The sequence below is a fragment of the Helicoverpa zea genome, chromosome 21 (genome assembly GCF_022581195.2).
Source record: "Helicoverpa zea isolate HzStark_Cry1AcR chromosome 21, ilHelZeax1.1, whole genome shotgun sequence".
Lineage (NCBI taxonomy): Eukaryota > Metazoa > Arthropoda > Insecta > Lepidoptera > Noctuidae > Helicoverpa > Helicoverpa zea.
The window spans coordinates 8437787-8452266 of record NC_061472.1 but is presented as its reverse complement, the minus strand read 5'-3'; the positions used below and the strand labels follow the sequence as shown (position 1 = coordinate 8452266).

The window sequence follows — 14480 nt, the reverse complement described above, 5'->3', positions numbered from 1 at the left end:
GTTCTAAAATACAACAGTCGAAAATCGAATTTCAAAGCTGCAGTCAAATTGTTGTTTCAAAACCTACAGAACACTGGTTTTGGCTTTGCTTGGTACCGTACAAGCGTATTTAGAACTTCTATTGATAGAGAATTCGGTAATGTCGTCCTATTTAGTAGAAGGCCTATTTGGGACATTACATTAGCGATTCAAAGCAAACATTGAAGCGTTTGTGGGCGAACCAAAATGTAGGAATTTGAACGTTGTAGTAATGGGTGTTTTGTCCCATTCCTGAGAGGCAAAATGGTTTGTATGTTTACAAAAATAGTCGTTTATTTTATTCTAGACTAGCTTCTGCCAGCGACTTCGTCCGCATTAAATTCGGATTTTGTGTAAAGAGAGGAAGAAATAGGTACTACACACCAGCCAATCCAATTCTAAATCTATGCGTACCTACCACTACTTCACGTAAAAAGAAATAAAATGTAAACTATGGTATTATTGTAATAAAACGAATATTTAAACACTACCAAAATAACGAATTCTTACCTATTTTATAAAATAACAACAAAAGCAAGTTTAAAATAAATTATAAGGTTTGTTAATATCAATTATTGTCAGTCAATAAGGTTGAACTTGAACACTCTGAACGTCTATTCGCACCAATCGCATCAACAGCCAAATAATGTATGAAGCTCGCGCAGCCACCGCGCCGTGAGCCGCGTCGAGCACGGCGACCGTTACACAAAAATGATCCTTATCGCATGATATTCACGCGCGATGGCTTATAACCGTATTTCATGTATAACTTTGGTTTTTGTTTACCGATTTATATGATTCTTTTTTTTATTGAATAGGTAATAATGTTAACCTTTATTATTTAGTGTGAGTCAGAGTCTAAGAAACGTAATAGTAGACAAATATAATCAGAAAGCTCCGAACTACTAAGCTATCGAGACTTACACGTGTTATTGTGAGTCAACCATAAAAGGTAGACATATGCTGTCAAGGGATGTTTTTTACATAATTTTAAGAAGAACATTTCCGTCATACATGGTTTTGAGGTAGCTTTAACCATTAAGGCTAACCATGAATAATAAAAGTACTATCAAACCAAAGCATATCATATAATATTTTGTAACACGATTAAACGGGTTTTATATAACAAGGAATTCCCCTGATTCTATAGATAAGCTAAAACTCTACTGATATTTATAATCCTGCAATTAAGCGCGACTTTTTTGCGTAAAAGTATTACCGATATTTCTAGACAACTCGGGAAGTTTTTGCTTAGGAAAATTGTGACAATCTGTCAAGAATAGAATAATATTGCAGAGGTAGGAACAAACCACGGAGAAATGGATTATTTTTGTTTTCCGTGGAACAAATAACATTTTCGAGATATTTGCGTATTGTGTTCATCTCAATTTTTAATTTATGATGAATTATTTTTTTTATTGATTAACCTTATAAATAGTATTAAAATATGTATGTTAGAAATTCGGAAATAGCAGAATATGATAGTAATAGCTTTGTTAAGCGGCTCAGTATTTCATAAAATTAACAATTAATAATTTTATTTTGATACCATAAAAAATAATTTCAGCAAAAATGTTTCTATTAAAATCCATTAAATAGCAAAATACTTAGATTCCGGGTATTGTTCGATGTATCTAAAAGGTAAAAAAGTAAATAAAATGTGTTTATTTCAGAACTAAAAATATCGAATGGACTCAACATATTTTTTTTACAAATTAGAGCATAACAATAATAAAGGTAGTTGTTTCAATATTAAACAAACTATGTATTACATCGAGGCGAGCTGACCTCAACAAAATATTAGTGGAAGTTTAAAATATTTGAATCGTAAAAGCGGAGTTTTAGTTGTTAAAGGATTTTAAATTAAAAACTGTTAAGTAATATTTTAAAATTTTATTGTAAAAAGCAGGGTAAAAAGTATGATCTACATTTTTCTAGTGTTACTTTCATAATGCTCGTCAACGTCGAGATTTTTTAGAAACAAACTTATTGCATTTTTCTTTAAATACAATTAACAAACTGTCATTTTTTATGTGCATGGCTGCCATTTTAAAAAACGAATTCATATATTTTATTCATCTTTGGTGTTGCATAAACTCTTAATACGCTTAGAACACGTAAAATTTCCTGTAATATGACAATGCCCTGTATGTATGTGTTTTTTTAAACAACGTCAAAAATCGTCAAATGACCCCTCCCGCTGTGGGTTAGCAGCGGTGAGGGAGTGTCAGACTCTTCCTGACTAAAAACCGTCGAGTTCCGTCATAGGCCTTTTATGTACCAGGGCCGCGGTATCTCTTCCGATCAATCCCGCAGTTCCGGAACCCTAAAACCTCCTTGTAGAGTGATTCATGTTCTTCTACAACACCATATCTTCGTGACACAAGAAGGAATCCAATACACTTTAGCAAACATGGGATCCTGTAAGTACTTTCACATATTTTTGTGTTCATTTCGCGGCATAAATAACAAGATAAACTTCCCCACGTGTTCACCAATATGTTCCTTTCTATGTTATCTAACAAATTGTGTTATGTATTCATGTATATTGGTTTACTTCACTAAACAGGATTATCATAATGTCTGCTGTATTTTGTTTGAAGGATTTGTGAGACAGTTTTATTACGCACTGTTTTTATGTGATTGAAATGTGTGTATTCCATTTTACTTGAGGGTATTGTGTTGCCTGGGTAACTGGTTTGGGGAAATCAGATAGGCAGTCGCTCTTTGTAAAACACTGGTACTTAGTTGCATCCAAAAAAGGCTAGGCAGATGATGTATGTATTCCGTTTTATATTCTGTATTTTATTTGCTATATTTAGAGATGAAAGTGCTTTTTAAAATATGCACAAGTTATTGTAACACGTGCAGTACCTACTACGAATTCGGAAATAAAAATTGATTAGGATTATTTTGGTACCATAAAAAACAACTATAACCCTACTTGGTAATCGGAATTGGTGATAAATGGTGTACATTGGTGATAAATGGTGAATTGGTGATACATTTATGTGGAAGGAATAAAATTAATAAAATGTTTTAAAATTTTACAAATCTACTTTTTTAGCTTCCTTAATCTTAAATTAAAATGTTGTAACAGAGGTCTATACCTAATACAAATAAAATGATTATTTACTACAGCATATTTCAGATTTAGGTCTTACACATCCTTGGCACTCGCGGTTTATTAGCCTCAAGAGATTTATATTAGACATTAGTCTGATTTATAACATATAGTAATCCTATAATACAAATAATGGATACCATTTCAGACATACAACTGCGGAAGTTCTGATTCCTAAATTACTGCGGATATCGTAAAACTTGACCAAACGTAACTTTGTTGATGATAGCCACATCGATGTAAGCCCATAAATTTTGAAATAGGTATGTATTTACTTGTATAAAATATTTTCTAGAATATTTCCGTAAAATATTAAAACTTTGAACTGAAACTCACGAACTGGAAGCTAATAACTCTCTTGTAGTAAAGAAAATTATTTTCCTCATCACTGTAGAAATGGAAGTGTAAAGGTACGTTTTCGAAGTGAGCTGCCAACTGATTGATATCTCAGGCTGTATGTGCTGGGCCAGGGCCTGTACATAAAAGGCCGAAGAAGGAACATGATGGGTTTTAGTTATAAGAGTTTGACACACAATGCCAACCCACAGCGGAAGGGGTCATTTGATGATTTTTCATAAGAGAAATTCTGTATATGCATCCACCGCTTCGATCGGCAGTTGCAGTGAACAGCTCGCTTTCAAAACGTACCGTTATGCTTCGTTGGAGCAATTAACTCATGCTAGTTGCTCTGCGTCGTACGTTGATTATTTATACGTTTATAAATCATGTCTGACTTTGCACGCTTATTTTTCCTAAGGGGATGAAGTTTTAACTGTCATATCCAGAAGTGAAATGTATCAGCATATAATTTTTAAATAGTATGAGTAAAACATAAAATTAGAATACTTTTTTTGTGTACTTTATGGTTAAAATAAATACGTAAGCATTTCCTCTAATGTAAAGTTTATTTACGTAAGTTAGGAGCTGAAGAAGCTTATTTAAATATGTAAATAACAAAATATAAACTCAAAGTAAATTATTAAAATGTTTCTAGCTAGACTGGTCCGGAATAAATACATTAAAATAACTTTATTATCTAAACAGTAGGTCTGCAAGGCTACAAAATCGCAGTCTAATAGTCTAAACCATTTAATTTAATTTCTTTCCCGATTAATTATCTAATTACTTATTTATATATACGTGTAATTATAGATAAGGATCAAGGAACCCGTAATTAGAAACGTAATGGAATAAATGGCTGAGTTCCCAAAAAAGGCCTTACCTTTTGTCACCTAAATCAACATGGGCCGCGTCTAAAATGCCTAATTAATGGCTCCTTTTTAATCATTTTCAATTTGAGTACCCTAACGCTGCAGACTAAACCGTCGACTAACCGACAGTTGACCTGATGTTTGTAATTTTTTTTTTTAAGAAAATCTTGATTCCAATCAATGTTTTCAGTCGATCTGAAATCGGCTGAATAAGTACCTGATCTTTATAATAATACCATTCATCTTCATACTGACTTATGACAAACTATCGGCCGACTAAAAGTATTCAGTGTACTCTTAACCTCATTAAAAAATATACACATATAGATGACACCACAAGTCATTTATTTTTGGAAGGGTTGAATAAGTTAGGAGTGGTTTATCTCCAAAATCGTGATTTATCTCCAAAATACAGGGCTTCTAAAATTCATTCATTATTTCAAAACACAGGGAATTTCGGATGTATCTCGAATATATATTACTAGCTTCTGCCAGCGGTTTCACCCGCATCCCGTGGAAACCTCTGCACGAAACCGGATAAAAAGCCTATAGCCTTCCTCGATAAATTGGCTATCTAACACTGAAATAATTTTTGAAATCGGACCAGTAGTTCCTGAGATTAGCGCGAAACAAACAAACAAACTCTTCAGCTTTATAATATTAGTATTATATAGATGAGGTATACTTCGAATTATAAATTTATAACCCTGTATTATAACTATCTATATATAAAAAAGTAACCGTTATTGTGGAGATGAAAAGTCTGTTTTTGGAATAAATGGAATTCGAAGAATTTGCATATTTGGAATACGAGGGAAACTTGTAGTTGATGGAGAGCAACAAAGACTAGAAGCTGTGGGTATTGATTTTCATTAATTATTTTGTATTTTACGCTTGTTTACGTAAACAAGATTCACTGTAGGTAAATGATTAATTAGGCACGGCGACATTAATGTATTACCAAACATTAGTGAAGGCTAAAATAAGTTTAGCTTGCCTAGTCCAATTTTAGATGGATAAGCACATGTGAAATTATCCCTGCTCGCTTGTATTTTATATTAAAATAACAAAAAAAAAAATAGCCGAAGTTTTTTTGATAGTTGGTTTCTCTCAGGAACTAAATTTTACTTTTTATCCACGTGCACGTAGTAGTTCCCATAGAACGCGAGTGAATCCGCAAACGGAAGCCTGTGTAATATAAAGATACAAAACAAAGAATTTTCCTTTCAGATTTTTCCTAGGAAGCTATGTGTTTTCTCATGATGCGTAAGAAATTGCGAGGAAAAAAAGCAAATAGAAATGGTCCTTCTATCCATATAGAAAGGACGAGTATATTTCCTAAGATTCCTGACTTTCAACAAAGGGAACTGAGAAAACATTGTGGCTACGAAAACAGACCGAATACGTTTTTCGACACCCAATGTTTATGTAGTGAAGAACGTAAATTCGACTCTAGATATTTATGCGAAGAAATAATCTTGGCTTTGGCATATGATTGACATACGAATGCTATACAAAAATAACTATGTATTTAACTTCTTGAATGCCAATGCTAATCATAATAAGTATGCATTATCTCTTACTACAAATTACGCAAAACCTCGACATGGTTTTTCCCACTCTTAGTGTGTCATGTAGCTTACTGCTACTCTTACACTAGCTTCCACCCGAGGTTTCTCTCGTCATAAAAAGGAATTACTTCCCGCAAATATAAAAACAGTAGTCTGTATATTTTTTGATGTGTATAGGCTATATTACTGCCAAGTTACATCAACATTGATTTTACAGTTTTTGCGTGAAAGAAGACAAACATCCATGCATACAAACTTTTGTTGCCAACTGCATAAAGTTACTGTATTTTCTATATTTTTTAGGTCATAATCGTGAAATCGGTACCTTTTGGGTAAGCCTATTTGAACGAAGTGTTGGCAAAGGCTTGTGTCATCATCCCCTTGAACTTGTCCCTGATTTAGGGTTGCTGTAATCCTTTGAGCAATCAACCCCCATACAAGACTTTTAAGTGGCTATTTTTAACGTCACGTGAGATATATCGTCTGACTAATTTTGTTAATGCGAAGGTTTGTATGTTTAGAATATTTGTTCCTCTTTCACGCAAAAACTGCCAAATTCATTTTGATGAAACTTGACAGTAGTATAGGTTATAAATCAGAACGACATACTTATGTGTAGTTTATTTTTTATCCGGAAATAGTTCCCTCGGAAAGGGGGGAACCGAGTGAAACCGCAGGTGGAAGCTGGTTCACTTACAGTTAATGTTAATTCGGCACGTTCTAATCGATCGTGGTCTTATCCTTTCTTGGAGGATAATCCCACGTTTACACGAACTATATGATCATTTAACTAATCCCTAATAGTAGGTAACTAATATGCACTATAAGCCCATCTGTCAATCATCATTATTGTTAATGGAACAATGTTTATTACCACTACTTTGATACGTATTTTGACGAAGACTCATTGCTGTTTCTCATTTTGGAAAACTGTAGGTATATTTATAGGATTTAATATCAGACAGCGTAATAAAAATACATCATGTATTTTATCATTGAAATTTATATTTTTACAAGTTAGCTTTGTCTTGTCACGGTAAATTACCGCATTTATCAATTAGTAAATATAATTAATTTTCAGATATTTTGTTGGAAATATAAACCTTTTATATTTCCAACAAAATATCTGAAAATTATTTTTATATAAGCTTAATTATTCTTTTCGCGGTTTTACTCGCGTCCTGGAGGAAATACGTCACCCCGAAGATAAACAGTAGCTCTATATGTAATTTTGAAATTTACTGCCAAGTTTCATCAAAATCCATTCAGTAGTTTTCGCATCAAATCATTCTTACAAACCATCGCGTTTCTAAATATGGAAGGTACATATAAACCTAGATCTGTATTAATAAAAGCAAGGCGTTGTACTAAAAACATTGTCTGCGTCTGCGCACTTGAGATAAACGCACACATACAAGCTAACACTATCTACGGCTTGAGAGGAAAACTGCGTGTTACTGAAGTGCTTGCGTCAGCTGTCATTGTTTCTGTGAAATGGAAAGTTGTTATGGTCCTTCTAAATTGACAATTTGTAAAGTCCGCGCTATGAAAATTGCGGTGTCTATACAATTGCTTAATATACATACACAACTATGTACATAGTTCGAGTGAGTGGCTGAACAGAAATTAATCCTAGGTATCAGCCAAATTGCGGGAGGGGTACGAATTCATGTGCGTACTTTGTGCTTTGAATTACTATAAAATACATAGTTCCACAATCCACAGCCTAACCAGACAATATTAAGAAAAAAAAAAACGATTGTTCGTGATTCAGACTTATTTTTATTCGGGTGCTGAAAGAAGCTACCTCAGAAAGTGAGTAAATCATAAAATGAGTAAATCCGCTTTTGGTAGCTAGTTTAACTTATAAATCATTGACAATCACCACTCATTCATTGACAATAAAGGTGTGTATCATTCGAAGTACTTTACGTGTATTGTGTGCCCTATCTGTGAGAGCACTCAACATTGCATCGAGAATTGACGGTGAATCCCATTATTATAATTGTAAACGGAAAATCGGTCAAGGGTTTTAACAAACACTTTGAAAACTTTTATTGATACCATTAATAGCTGTATCGATTCAGATTTAAGTAAAGAGAAAATAATTTATTTTTTCATAATAATTGTGTTATTACAGAAGATGGTTAGATTGCTTTGTTCCTATGTGCCAATAAAATTATGCGTTCCATAGTATTATATATAGAATTTTACGCACGTAGGTAAAATGTAAAAAAAATATGTAAAGCACCTAGTTTTTCTTGACCTACTTAAACCACTGTTTTAATCTCCACTCAAATTAATTAGCTGTGGTAACTCTGTTTCCCCGTGCATTCCTTAGGGAAATTCAGATTTCACATTATTCATACACGATCTTAAAGTATGCGGATAGAATATATTTCCTGAACAAACCTACTTACATCAATTTTGCTTTGTAATCTGGGCAGTGAGTGTGTGCCATAGCGCTTTTACACTATTAAATTTTTGATGTTTGAATTTCGAGTGGCGAAAATGTTTCGTTCGGTTTTAAATATAATTTTTTGCACTAGGGTAGTAAGGCCGTAGTAAATTTGTTTGCTGACACTGTCCGTCGAGTCGAGCGATGTTACTCGGGAAAACCGAGCGCTAAAACTGTTAGTGTGAAAGCGCTGTTAATGTTATGGGTGGGGATGAATTCCTATTTTGTATTTTTGTACAATGATAGTAGTGATTTTGGTTGTAGAGATTAAATACTTGGTGTGATTCGGTTTAGCCAAACGTCAGATAATCGCGTGAGATAATTAAAATCCTCTTTTTTGAAGTCAGTTAAAAATTCACTTAAGGCTTGAGCAGACCGGATGCGTACGCGTAGACGTAAACGTAGACGTGCACGTACCATGAGTTGTAATGTATGAAACAGGCCACACCGCTTGCGTAACGACGCGCACGTCTACGCTACGCAAGCGGTCTGCTCGAGCCTTTATACAGCGCTTTGACGTTTCATCAATGTACAAAAAAGCTTATATAAAGAAATGTCTTTAGAAACTGAATGAACTAAACTAAATGCGGTTCATTCGGAATTGTCAGCATAATACCGGCCATTGTCGCCTGCCCTAGCCAATTGCTTTTGCCTATACAAAGTGTCAACCATTGATTAGCTATCCAGTAATATTTTTCTTACATTTATAGGTTTATCTGAATATTTTCCTTTGTTAGAGACGACGTGTAAGATAAGATTAGGATTTTGTAAAAGTCACTTTGTATTTTTCATCTTTGGCTTTGAAGAAGTTACAAAATATCTTTGTGTGATTGAAAAATATTTTCAGCGTCTTTATTCATTCATCACATTCAGTTGTTGTTTTGTAGAAACTAAATTAACGATACCGAATTACTCGTACATAGGTAAATTTTCGTTGACTAAACATATTTACATCTGAAGGATGCTCTTTTTTTAACCAGGTTTATTCTTTATTTTTATTTACATAGATATTTACAATACATATCAAAGACTATCCTAGTAAAACAAACAACTAAAAAGCGTCTGGAGGATTCTTTATTTATTTTATTTTATTTAACCATTTTTGTATAAACACACAAAAAGTAGAAGTGACATAAAATAGTACAAAGGTACTGCATAATTCTGATGAAATCTCTTCGAGCAGACCCGTTCTTTCTGCTCTTTTTGTTTTGTCTCCATTTTACCAAAACGACAAACACATTTTTTATAAATCATAACACGTTTCAAAACAGGAATTTGTCCAATAAAACAGTTTCAAAACAAAATTCTCGTTCAGCAGATAACTGCCCCAATGACGTTCTAACTCAATTCCAGTTAGATCTAACTCAAGCAAACTCAGTTTGTCTGACAGATAATGGAATTATTGTAGCAACAGGCCTTTAACTCTTGAAGTTGTAAAATGGCCATCTTGAGGATTTTATTTCTTTATGTTCTGAAATACAGGTGGTACATCTTGTGTGCCATAAACCAGGTTCCAATTAGTTTGTCATTGCTTTTCAAATCATTAAATGACATCTCCCGATGTGGTTATTGTGAAAGAGAGTCATCCTCCGAGTCTTTTCCCAACTATGTTGGGGTCGGCTTCCAGTCTAACCGGATTCAGCTGAGTACCAGTGCTTTACAAGAAGCGACTGCCTATCTGACCTCCTCAACCCAGGCAACCCGATACCCCTTGATTTGACTGGTGTCAGACTTACTGGCTTCTGACTACCCGTAACGACTGCCAAGGATGTTCAATGACAGCCGGGACCTACAGTTTAACGTGCCATCCGAAACACAGTCATTTGGTGTCTAAGCTATACTTAGAAAGTACAAACAAACTTAGAAAAGTTGCATTGGTACTTGCCTGACTTGGAATCGAACCCGCGCCCTCATACTCGAGAGGTTGGTTCTTTGCCCACTAGGCCACCACGACTTTTATTGTGAAAGAGAGTGTTATACTTTTATTGGTTAAAACCGATCTATGTTCTTTCTAAAGGCCTTTGTGTACCTGGGAAGCAGAATCTCTTTCGAACATTCCTGTAGCCTTGGTAGGTTATTGAAAGACCTTATATGGTTCATAATCTACGTAACATCACGTTCTAGGGTATGCAATCACAAAATGTACATTTTGTATTAGGTATACACACATGGTTATAATACTGATCGATTGATGAATTCCACGAAAGCGTGATACTGGTAATCCGCCTCAGAAAAAAAGGATATTCCAAGCTACATAAAAGGCCTAACATCTGTACTAATACGGGCCATTATTGGAAACGATTCTCAAACATTATTATAACCCGCTAATAGTTTTATCCATCCTCTCATACCCGATATCGATCACGGCTCTTAGATATCGTAGAAGTGTAACGACCATATCTTATCTGCCCAATACAATATAATAATATAGATTTGCTTCTGAAATATGTGATGTGTATATGTGTGTGTGTTTGAGAATGTGTGCGGAGGTATTCTGGAAATGTTGTGAATTGGTTGGAACTATTTGAGTCGGATTCTTGAGTTCGTTTTTTTAATTTTTCAAGTTTAGAACTGGATACGAATCTATTTCGTGTATGTGAGCGTAATATTTACGGAGTCAGTGAACGTCAGTGAATTATATGGGTACCGATTATGTGCAGTTGACAGCAATCAATGTCCAAGGGATGATGGAATTTTTTGTACTGACCAATCTTTAAAGTCGGATTTAGAATATCTGACATTAATTCAAGTTCTGAATTTAAATACATTTCGTAACTTTCCTTTTTGCAGAAGTCTATGTTACCAAAGTCATGTATTATTTAAAACGTTATTAGATGCTCGAGTAGGTAATCTAATGGCTGGATTATGAATACGAGAGTGTTCTTTAATCTTAATCTTATGGAGCACTTGAGATTAGATTCGAGTAATTAATTCTGAATTATTTTGCTGTCTCTTTGTCATTTAGTCATGAAACATGACTGGAAAAAAATATCCGAATATTAATTTTCTATATTAATAGTGAAATCTGGACTTAAAAATACAAACCTCAGAAGTGAGTACCTCTTTTTTGGAAAGTTGGTTAAAAGTTTAAATCGCCAACCCAAATTGGTCGAGCTGATTCACTCTCAATTCTTCTCTGCATGAGAAGACATCTCAGTGGGATAATGAAAATATACTTATAACTCGAAATAATAACGCATGAAATATGAATAAGTGTGTAAGTCCAAGCGCATAGTAAGGTGCGATAAAGTTCAGTTTCCATGTATTATGTCAGTCTGAAATTATAAAAGCTTTTTATTGCGTAAACGTGTGTGCCATTTCGTAATTGGCTTTAAAAATCTTATATTCATCTGCCTAGCCTTTTACCAAAAGTCGTGGTGGCCTAGTGGGTGAAGATTTGAAGAATCTGGTGTTAAGCAAACAAAATAAATTTCTGTGAACTTGAGTAATTATACAAATAAAAGAATAATAAGAGTATTGATTTATCACAAATTATTTTACGCAATCTGTCTCGTATGAACGTTTCGTGCCACGCAAACCGTCTAGTCTCTTTAATTCAATAATCTTTGCCTGAAAGTATTTCAGTTGACATTTAAAAGTACCTAATGATTATAGAGATAATAGTAATGCTTAAATATCGTTTTTAGTATGACGTGGTTTACTAAATCAGTCAGCGTGATAAACAAAAATTAAACAATAATATTGTAATCTCTCGTGGCATTTGATTCTATTTTTATCTTTGAGGAAAGTTTTCATGTGACAGTAACAACCCTCACGCGTTTATTGGAAATTTCTTTTGTTTTATTCGGAAGTAACTGTGTCTGTCCGTTTGTCACTCTTTCACGTTGTCAGACAGAAATCGTTGATACAAATTTTGCAGACTGTCAATATTTATCCAGGGGAAGGGGTGGGAAGTATTTACCTCGACCTTATAAAATTGCAAAAAAGTATAATTCTTTTATATTAAATTAATTTAATTAAAGGACACATGAGCAGCTGGGGCTTATAGTTTAATTAAAGTGCTATCTGAAACAACAAACAAGTAATATGGCAAGTAATAAGCCTCTCCAAAAAGATAAATCAATACCAAAGTACAACTCGGGACTTTGGGATGCGACGCAAGCCTTGTCCAAACCGGGTTAACTTCACTTTAGCAGTGTTCTTTTACACCTAAATTCTTTATACGAGGGAAAATGGCAGGAATGGCATATCAGGATATTACTGCTCCTGTATTCATGGGTGGAGGACATTGGGCTGCAGCACCCCCGTCATCGTGTCATGACCGTTTTACATTACTTAGGGTGGGCTAGACATGAGGAACAGTTCGCGCATCCCGCAACATTTTTGGATCATGTCGTGTTAGAAATAAAGAATCGATGACTTTTAAGCGTTATTATTAAAATGAAAAGTACATTCATATCGTGTTTTAGTTCTATCATCCTTTTATCTTGCAAAAGTAGGTAGAATAGTGGAGAAGTTGCCATAAACATGTCATTATGTCTTAAACCACAACTGTATCTGTTTGCTGTTCCTTTTACTAATATATTATGTTTCCTCTAAAATCTCGAGTAGCAATGTACCGCAGATGTTAATATTCGAATAGCAATTTCACACATATAGCCACTGATTTCGATAATGCCCCCTATGTTATATTTAATTACTTATTTTTACCTATATTTTGAGTTACATTTCTTTTGCGCCGGGCCTGGGTTTTTTTCTCATACTTCATGAGCATTGTCCTTTCAGGTAGGTTAAAAATGCAGCAGAATCAAGAGGCTAATATCAATAGGTTAACCATTCAATCCATATAGTGAGAAAGTATCGTACTTTTCCATGAAAAAGACAATTTACTTTTCCACAAAAAGAGAAACATTCGGTATTTTAATTTCTTCTTGTCTTTTTGAGGTCGTATAAAATAGGTTACACAAATCATTTATTTATAAGGAGTCGCAATACAAAACACGTGTAACGGATAATCCGCTTTCGTAAGCGAAGGCGTCACATAAAAGCCTAAAAGCACGGGGTTTTCAAAACTTTCCGCTTTATCGCGACTTGAAAAGATTTTGTTTCACAGTTCGGCTTGTGATGTGACTTGCTATGAGTTCTTTTTACATAGATTTGTTTTAAGATCCCCATAATGTTGACATATTTTCTTCCGTGACACTTTTTTTTTCACGACATCAAAAATCATCAAATAACCCCTCCCGCTGGGGGTTAGCATCGGTGAGGGAGTGTCAGACTCTTACTGACTAAAACCGTCGTGTTCCGTCGTAGGCCTTTTATGTACCAAGGCCGCGGTAACTCTTTCGAACAATCCCGGTGACACTGTGAGCCCAAATGCCTTGATGCGAGGAAAATGGATGGGTGACAGTTTTGAAGAATGTCATCATCATCATAAGCCCTTTCTTTTTTCCTACTGTAGGGCACATGCCTCTTTTTATACAGAAAAGAGATGAGCATTAATCACCACGCTTACTCAAGGCACATTGGCGATTTCAGATTATAAAGTCCAGGTTTCCTCAAGATGTTTTTCTTTACTACTAACTACTACATACTTAGAAAGTACATATTATAACTTAGACTAAAGTGCGTAAACCTTTATAACTAGGGGAAGTTAGATTGCAATTTACTCTCGTACTTGAGAAGGCGTTTAACTACTGGACGGTTTTGATGACTAAGTAAGTTGGTATCAGTGGACGTGGTTACTAATTAAACTGCAGTTTTTTTTAATGTTTTACGCAATTACAATTTTACTTCAATGTTATGTCCCTACTAATAAACTATATGAGTAATGTGAAAGGCAATTGGTCTGAGCGCAGCAACTTTTACAGTTCCGTGTAAAATATTTTTTTGTGTAGTGTGACTAAACTATTTACATCGTGAATGTAGGTGAATTAATTGAAAATGTTCAGAACTAGTTTATATAAATTATTTTACCTGGTAGTTAGCTCAAATTGAATCGAATTGTCAATACCATATGAAAAGGACACGTAAAACAATACTAATTTTACGCAGTACCGATTGAATGGAAAATAATAAACTATAACTTTGTATTCATCGTGTAAAGCGAGATAATAAATGTACTCGGTAAAACTGAT

At 34.3% G+C, this 14480-nt stretch overlaps 1 protein-coding gene across 1 annotated transcript in view; it reads left to right on the top strand.

The window, feature by feature from the left end:
• Nucleotides 1-14480, top strand: part of LOC124640759 (atrial natriuretic peptide receptor 1) — a 265956-nt gene that overhangs the window by 18784 nt on the left and 232692 nt on the right. The window lies entirely within an intron of this gene.